Raw genomic sequence first — 9,014 nt, forward strand, 5'->3', positions numbered from 1 at the left:
TATAATAAAATGCGGTAATATATAAATGTAAGTACATTTACTACTAAATATCAATGTACTGTAAATACAAATTAATTCATTAACAAATAAATAAATGTCAACTCATTTATTAAATAAAAATAAGTACTGTAATATAATGGAGTAGGCCTAAATGTAATCATGTTTAGTAAATATAAGGAAACAAATGTGTTAATAAATACATGTAATCACATATAAATGTATTCTAAATATAAATGAAATAATTTACAAACAATAAGAAATAAATGTAATCTGATTTATTAAATAAAAATAGGTTATTTAATATTATGTCATGTAATCATATTTAGTAAATATAAAGAAAAATACATTAATAAATAAATGTACTCTATGCAACATATACATATAGCACAATGTGCGTTAAACACAATTATATCATATCATTTTACCAGAAATCTTTCATTTAATATCTCGTTAAAAAATACTTGAATTTTGACTTGACTTTGACTTATTGATTGCTAATATTAGTTTTGAATGTTTAATTTTATATTGGAATTTAAATTCAGATTTGTTAATGTGTGCATATATACACACACACACACACACACACACACATATATATATATATATATATACAGAAAAAAATTACAATTATTTTTTTCATTAAAATTCAAATTAAATAAATCTTATTTTTTTATTTTAATTATTTAATTTTAATTTACTTTTTTCCTTTTGAGTTAAAAAATAAGTATTTCTTACTCTCTAAGTCACAAAATATACTAATATTATTGCATCAAGACAAATTAAAATAATAATAATAAAGAATAAATATATGTAAAGAATAACAATACTAAATAAGTATTTATATACATAAAATACAGCAATAAATTAGACAATGCTGAAAAGGAAAAGCAAAGAGGAAAAATCGGCACATATAAAATCACTACAAATGGACAAATACAGTTTGCTCCTTGTTTATTAATAAATCAGAAATAACTTAAGTTAATAAATCTATTTTAGTGAAACTTAATTTTTAATTTATGTCAGCATTTTCTTTATATACAGAGAGAAAGAAAATTAAGCATATATTGGATTCTTTTGCAAGCAAATAAATTAAATGCATATTCTTCTAGAGAAAAAAGAAGCAAGGAAACAAAAACAGACCAAAAGGCAACTAAATGAATTCTCTAGCTCTCTCTTCAGAGGATGTAATCTTGCCATAAGGAAACACTGCAGGTACTTCAATTCCCTGTGCAGCGAGATGTCAAAACACAAAGCCCACGATCAGTTACTCATTCCTAAGGGAGCTGAACATCTAAGCCTCTGCTTGTTAGTGTGCCAAAAGCCCAACAGTTATGAACGCTTTGGTCTGAAATCAATACATGGATTGCATTTACTTGCAGCACATCTTCTTGTTTAATGGGTGCGCTTAGAACTGTATGACAAGTGAGTCATGTTTGCAAGCTCTCTGAATTCACTTTAATACGATATGCTTTGAATTTTAATCAACATCCACTTTAAGTAATGATAGATTAGTCCGTTCAATATCAGCTGGTGTTTAGGTTGAGAAAGTACTGTTTCCATACAGGCTTTGACCACCCATCACCCCTTAGTTGTCATGGAAACCAGTGGCCAGCATGCTGAACAGGATTGGCTCTCATATTGCATGTGTGTGTGAAACCGAAGCATAGAGTATATTCTTTGTGGCTGAAGCACAGAAAGAGGTCACTGACTCGTTCAGAGGGACTCTACCGGCAGCAGGTGCAATCATAACACAGTGGGAATTCTCGTGTTAGAGAAGCACGGCCGTTCAGCAGCGCTTTAATGGATTTTGATCTGCTGAATGTTGACGAGGAAGGAGCTGGAATGATGATGTTTGATCCCACATGTTCTTCTGGCCTTGATCAAGCATCTGTCAGCTTGTTTTGAAGCTGATACAGAAACTCTGCTCCAAAACTTAGTAAGCTGCTTCACTCACTGCCTACATAGACAGCTGCCGAATTCTGTCTATCTATCCATTCAAATGTACTGTAAATATAAATTAAATAATGTAATATCTCTGTGCCTGTCTATCTGTCTGTCTGTCCGTCCATCCAAATGTACTATAAATATAAATTAAATAATTAATTAATAAAAACAAAAAAATGTAATCTGATTTATTAAATAAAAATAAGTTCTGTAATATTATGTAATGGAATCATATTTAGTAAATATAAGAAAAATACATTAATAAATAAATGTACTGTATGCAACATATACATATAGCACAGAAAAGTTATACACAATAATACCAAATAGAAAAATATATAATTTTCCCAGAAATCTTCCATTTAATATCTCATTAAAGCAATACTTGAATTTTGACTTGACTTTGATCTATCTGTCTATCTATCTATCTATCTATCTATCTATCTATCTATCTATCTATCTATCTATCTATCTATCTATCCGTTTATCTGTCTATCCATCTGTCTGTTTGTCCATCAATCCATTCATCTAAAATATATTTCCCTTAAAATGCTGTTTTAAAACTATATCAGCACTGAGCATTCACCTTATGAGATTTCATTTCAGATAGAGTGGGAATAAATGAAAGTGTGTCTAAGCAGATTCTAGCATGTTTTGTATCTTTAAACTGAACACTGCACTGCAGTCTTGGCCTGCATGAATAAACGTCATTATTAATGTAACAGAATTGCCACGCAATATTACTCAATGGTTCAGTTATACAACAAGCTCACTTTGTGCAATACTGCGGCCCACAATGCAACGACAAATGAAATCTAGACTATTTCATGCTATTATTTTCAAGATGATAGGTTTATTTGTTTATTTATTGTTTCTTAGTAAAATTTTAAGATTTTAAATATCCCAGCTGATAATTCTTTTCATTCTTATCAAAGGAAATGGAAGGTCAATTTGATTGCATTGCATTGTGGGATACATTATTCCTGGCAGCGTGCTTGCCCATTTTGGTAGAAATTCTTTATGCAAACAGAAATGTGTGCAGTGTACATAATAGTAGTTGTTAGTATGCTATTCCGAACACAGCCAATATCTTACAATGGATTTCTTGACTGAAAGACTATCGGGTGCGAAATCCATTTAAAATTTCACACAGCCTGAAGAATGCTGATATATAAAGAAGCCTTTATCTTTTTCCTTTGCTGAGGGCCCGTGACTACAACATGACTGCTTTGTCGAGCGGCAGAAGACAAACAGCCTATTACAAGAGAACGACCTGACAATGTCTGTACTATAAATAGGCACAAATTCAAATCAATAAAAACAAGGGAACTGCAGAGCTCATAAAGCAGGTCCTTGAGTAGATTTATGTGTTTGCTAATGCATCCCGACTGTTGTGTGTTCCCTGAAACAACCTAATGATAATTTAGACTTTGGCTAATCCACTACGAGATGTTATTTTTGTAGGCAGGTCTGAATTATTATTTCTAAGCACTTCAGTTTAATGTGCTCCGGTGATCAATTGATTTGTTTCTATTCAAGGTGTTAGCGTGCTGGTGCAATATTTATCTTATTAGCCACGGGGGGTGGATCACCTAGAGCCGCGGTCGATGCCTTTCTCTGACTGACTGGAAGTTCACGAGGACTTGTGCTTTATTGGAAACACGTACAGTGAAAAGAACAAATGATTTTTAACAAAAGCTCCATATAACAAACACTAAAGGTCATTCAGACAGACACAGATAAGTTCTTAATCCACTATCAGTAAAAAACGCTCACATCATGCTCAATGAAATATTGTTGGTTGGTTTGCTTTGTTTGATTTTCCAGTTTTAGTAAAACTGAGGGTACAAAGAACTGCAAGATTTGTTTGGATACTGTACTGCTCAACTAAACAAATTGTTTACATTTCATTAGACAGCATAGAAAGTCATTGTCAGGCAAAGATGCAATCTGCACCATATTACTGAAATTATATTCACATTATAAACATAACTGTTTAATGTATAATAAAAAATTTAATATAGAAAACATTTAAAAAATATTTAAAATATTACCAATTCAGAATCAGAATGAGCTTTATTGGCCAAGTATGTTTACACATACAAAGAATTTGTTGTAGTGACAGAAGCTCCACAGTGCAACAGAAAGACAGCAACAGGACAGGACACAGATAATAAAATAATAATATACAAATATCCAAATAGGCAATGTACAAAGCAGCAAAAACACAATACATAATATAGACAACTATGTATGTGCAGGTCAAGTATGTGCAAATTAGAAATGAGAAAATAAAAATAAAATAAGTGAGTGTGGTGAATGGATAATGTATTATAGTTGTGTGTTCCACGTTTATTGTTGAGTGTTCATGAAATGGATTGCCTGAGGGAAGAAACTGTTCCTGTGTCTGGTCGTTCTGGTGCTCAGAGCTCTGTAATGTCGACCAGACGGTAACAGTTCAAAGAGGGAGTGTGCTGGATGTGAGGGGTCCGGAGTGATTTTACCAGCCCTTTTGCTCACTCTGAATAAGTACAGCTCTTGGAGAGTGGGGAGGGTTGTACCAATGATTTGCTCAGCAGTCCGGACTACTCTCCATAGTCTTCTGAGGTCAGATTTGGTAGCTGAGCTGAACCAGACAGTTGTTGAAGTGCAGAGGATGGATTCAGTGATGGCGGAGTAGAACTGTTTCAGCAGCTCCCGTGGCAGGTTGCACTTCCTCAGCTGGCGAAGAAAGTATAACCTCTGCTGGGCCTTTCTGACAATGGTGTCTATGTGAATATCTCACTTCAGGTCCTGAGAGATGGTGGTGCCCAGGAATCTGAATGACTTCACTGCAGTCACAGTGCTGTTCATGATGGTGAGTGGGGGGAGAGCAGGGGGGTTTCTCCTGAAGTCCATGATCATCTCCACAGTTTTGAGCGTATTAAGCTCCAGGTTGTTAAGACTGCACCATACAGCCAGCTCCTTAACCTCCTGTCTGTAAGCAGACTCGTCACCGTCCTGGATGAGGCCGATCAGTGTGGTGTTGTCTGCAAACTTCAGGAGCTTGACAGAGGGCTTTTTATAAGTGCAGTCGTTGGTGTAGAGGGAGAAGAGCAGTGGGGAGAGTACGCAGCCCTGAGGAGCTCCAGTGCTGATGGTACGAGTGCTGGATGTGAATTTACCCAGCCTTACTAGCTGCTGTCTGTCTGTCAGGAAGCTGTTGATCCACTGACAGACAGAAGTGGGGACGGAGAGCTGGGTTAGTTCATTCTGAAGGGTTTTCCGTGATGATGGTGTTAAAAGCGGAGCTGAAGTCCACAAACAGGATCCTCACTTAAGTCCCTGGTCTGTCCAGATGCTGCAGGATAAAGTGCAGTCCCGTGTTGACTGCATCATCCACAGACCTGTTTGCTCTGTAGGCAAACTGCAGGGGGTCCGGTGATGTCCTTCAGATAAGCCAAAACCAGTCTTTCAAATGATTTCATGGCTACAGACGTTAGAGCCACTGGTCTGTAGTCATTAAGTCCAGTAATTTTGGGTTTCTTTGGGACGGGGATGATGGTGGAGCGTTTGAAGCATGAGGGGACTTCGCACAGCTCCAGTGATCTGTTGAAGATCTGTGTGAAGATGGGGGCCAGCTGGTCAGCACAGGATTTCAGACAGGCTGGTGACACACCGTCTGGGCCTGGTGCTTTCCTTCTTTTGTTCTTTCTGAAGACCTGGCGCACATCTTCTTCGCTGATTTGAATTGTAGGTGTGGGGGAGAGGAGGGTTGCTGGAGGTGTTAATGGTTGTGTGGAGAGGTGTTCAGGGCGGGTGTGGGGTGATTTTTCAAAACGACAATAAAACTCGTTCAAGTCGTCTGCTAGTTGTTGATTCTCCAGAGTGCTGGGGGATGGTGACTTGTAACTGGTGATATCCTTCATGCCTTTCCACACTGAAGCAGGATCACTGGAAGATAATTTTTTCCTTAGCTTGTCAGAATAATTCCTTTGCCACTCTGATCTCCTTTTCCAGTGTGTATTTGGCCTGTTTGTACAAGACTTTATCCCCCTTTCTGTAAGCATCTTCTTTGGCCTGACGGAGCTGTCTGAGTTTTGCAGTGAACCATGGTTTGTCATTGTTGTAGATTAGATGTGTCCTGTTAGGAATGCACATATGGTCACAGAAACTGATATAAGCTCGACCAGATCGATGGCAGCAGCTTCAAAAACAGACCAATCAGTGAGAGAGAAACAGGCTTGTAGATCCCACTCTGTTTCATTAGTCCATCTTTTAACAGTTCTTAATACAGGTTTAGCGGATTTAAGTTTCTGCCTGTAGGACGGTATAACATGAATCAAATAGTGATCAGAGCTGCAGCTAAAGCTGCTTGTGGAACCGAGTGATATGCGTCCTTTATTGTTGTGTAACAGTGATCCAATATATTACTGTCTCTGGTGGTACATGTGATGTGCTGTCTGTATTTTCACAGTTCGCGGGAGAGATTTGCTTTATTAAAGTCCCCGAGAATGATTAAAACAGAGTCCGGGTGTTGTTGCTCACTCTCTGTGATCAGATCAGCGAGTTTCTGTAAAGCTGTGCTCACGTGCGCTTGCGGTGGAATGTAGACACTCACGAGAATGAATGAGCAGAACTCCCGGGCGAATAGAACGGCTTGCAGTTAATGAAGAGCGTTTCTAGATCTGAACAGCACATCTTCTTTAACACAGTTACATCTGTACACCACCTCTCATTGATGTAAAAGCACGTCCCGCCGCCGAAAGATTTCCCCGTTGATTCTGCGTCCCGACCTGCTCTGATCAGCGTGAAGTTAGGCAGATGTCACCATTCAGCCAGATTTCCGTGAAACACAAGAGCAGCAGAGTTAGAAAAATCCTTGTTTGTCCGGGAGAGCAGGAGTTCATCCGTTTTGTTGGGTAGAGATTAAATAATAAAATATATTTTTGTCAGTAAAATCGGTTAGCATGTTTCCATATTTGAATGGGCTAGAAGATACTTTATTATTATTGAATTTATTTCTGTCTTTTAATGTCTGAAGTTTGTTCTCAGCCCCATTATGACAGTCTGCCCTTTAGAATAAGATTTTGATCTTTCTGACATATTTCATCATATTATGCATGATATTTGCTAGTTAATGCTGTATTTTTGCACTGAACTTCAGCCCTAAAGCATTTTGAAATGTCCAGTTACTCAGAACGTGATATGATTTCTGAATCATAAAAACATATTGAAAGTATGGAGAGGAATATTTAATTTTTCTTTTACCTGACATGCATTTTGTAACTGCTTTTAGGTCTTAAAGGAAGAAATCACCCAAAAATGAAAATCTTCTGAACATTTACATGAACCCTCAGGCCATCCATGATGTAGATGAGTTTGATTCATCATCAGAACAGATTTGGAGAAATGTAGCATTACATCACTTGCTCACCAATGGATCCTCTGCAGTGAATGGGTGCCGTCAGAATGAGAGTCCAAACACCTGAAAAAAACATCACAATAATCCACAAGTAATCCACTCCAGTCTATCTATTAATGTCTTGTGAAGTGAAAATTTGCGTGTTTGTAAGCAAATACATCATTACGGTGTTTTAAACCTTCCGGCTAAATTATAAATCTATAATCCATAATAAGGCATCCTAATCTACATCTTGGATGGCCAGAAGGCGAGTACATTTTCAGAAAATGTTCATTAATGGGTGAACTATTCCTCTAATATGGAATTGTTCATGTAATAGGAAACAAACTTATATGAATATATCAAAAATAAAAGTTATGTGTGTGTGTATGTATGTATATATATATATACTGTATATATAGCCTATATATGAAGTGAAGTGACATACTGCCAAGTATGGTGACCCATACTCGGAATTCGTGCTCTGCATTTAACCCATCCAAGTGTACACACACACCGTGAACACACACCCGGAGCAGTGGGCAGCCATTTATGCTACGGCGCCCGGGGAGCAGTTGGGGGCACCTCAGTCATGGTATTGAGGGTGGAGAGAGCGCTGGACATTCACTCCCCCCACCTACAATCCCTGCCGGCCCGAGACTCGAACCCGCAACCTTTGGATTACGAGTCCTTTAGGCCACGACTTCCTATATATCCTCTGTGTGTGTGTGTGTGTACACACATTTAATTTAATATTGCTTTAAATTAAAACAACAGATTTACATTTCATTTGATAAAAATACAGTACATTTCATACAGTATGACAAATAACTGGACAAGTCATTTATATCATAATTTAAAACCATGGTGAAATATGGATTTATTAATAAGGTTCCATACTGGACCTCAAATTTATTCACCAACAGCTATTAGGATGACTTGTATACCAGATACACTGATTTCTTTCCCCCAGTGTTCACAAGTAGGTCATGACAATTTGTTCTTCAGATACTCCCAAACATCTTGACAATATTATTAGTTCAAAGTAGTCATGTATTTTTCATGTTCAGCCGTGAACATGAAATTGTTAAAATGAAGCTCACACATTCATCTTCTCTTTAGAGACAAAAAATTGAGAAAAAATTTATTCTGTGCGAAGATGCTCAAGGCAATAAACCCTTCTTGCTTGGAATTGTACTTGTAACAAACGCACTGACTGGCTATGAATCCATGTAAAAGAAAAAATATGAAAGGAAATCTTAGTGATATGAAAAATAGCAATAAATATGGAAAAGCTTTTCCAAATAAAATATGTAATACATTAAAGATGACGAGGGACATGTAAGACCGAATTAGTTTGTACATTTCAAACTGCATCGGAAATCTAAAGCCTTGGAGCAAAATTTATGTTAATTTCCAGCATTATTCTGTCCTCCTGAGGCAGATATGCTCTTATAAATGCAACCTGACGTATTTTCAATCCCAGCAACAATTCATAATGAAACTTCTCCTGTGAGAACATGGGAATATGAAAAGCAGATTTTAGTAACTCTGAACATATTCAGCCATAGATCTGAGTAACAGATATCGAACCATCAAATGAAGGGTAAAATTCAAAGGCAACCAGTTCTGGTATGCTTTTTCTTCTCAAAATAGTCATTGTCACAGTCTTTTACCTCAAAAGGAG

Source organism: Barbus barbus (assembly GCF_936440315.1).
Source record: "Barbus barbus genome assembly, chromosome: 14".
Classification (NCBI taxonomy): Eukaryota; Metazoa; Chordata; class Actinopteri; order Cypriniformes; family Cyprinidae; genus Barbus; species Barbus barbus.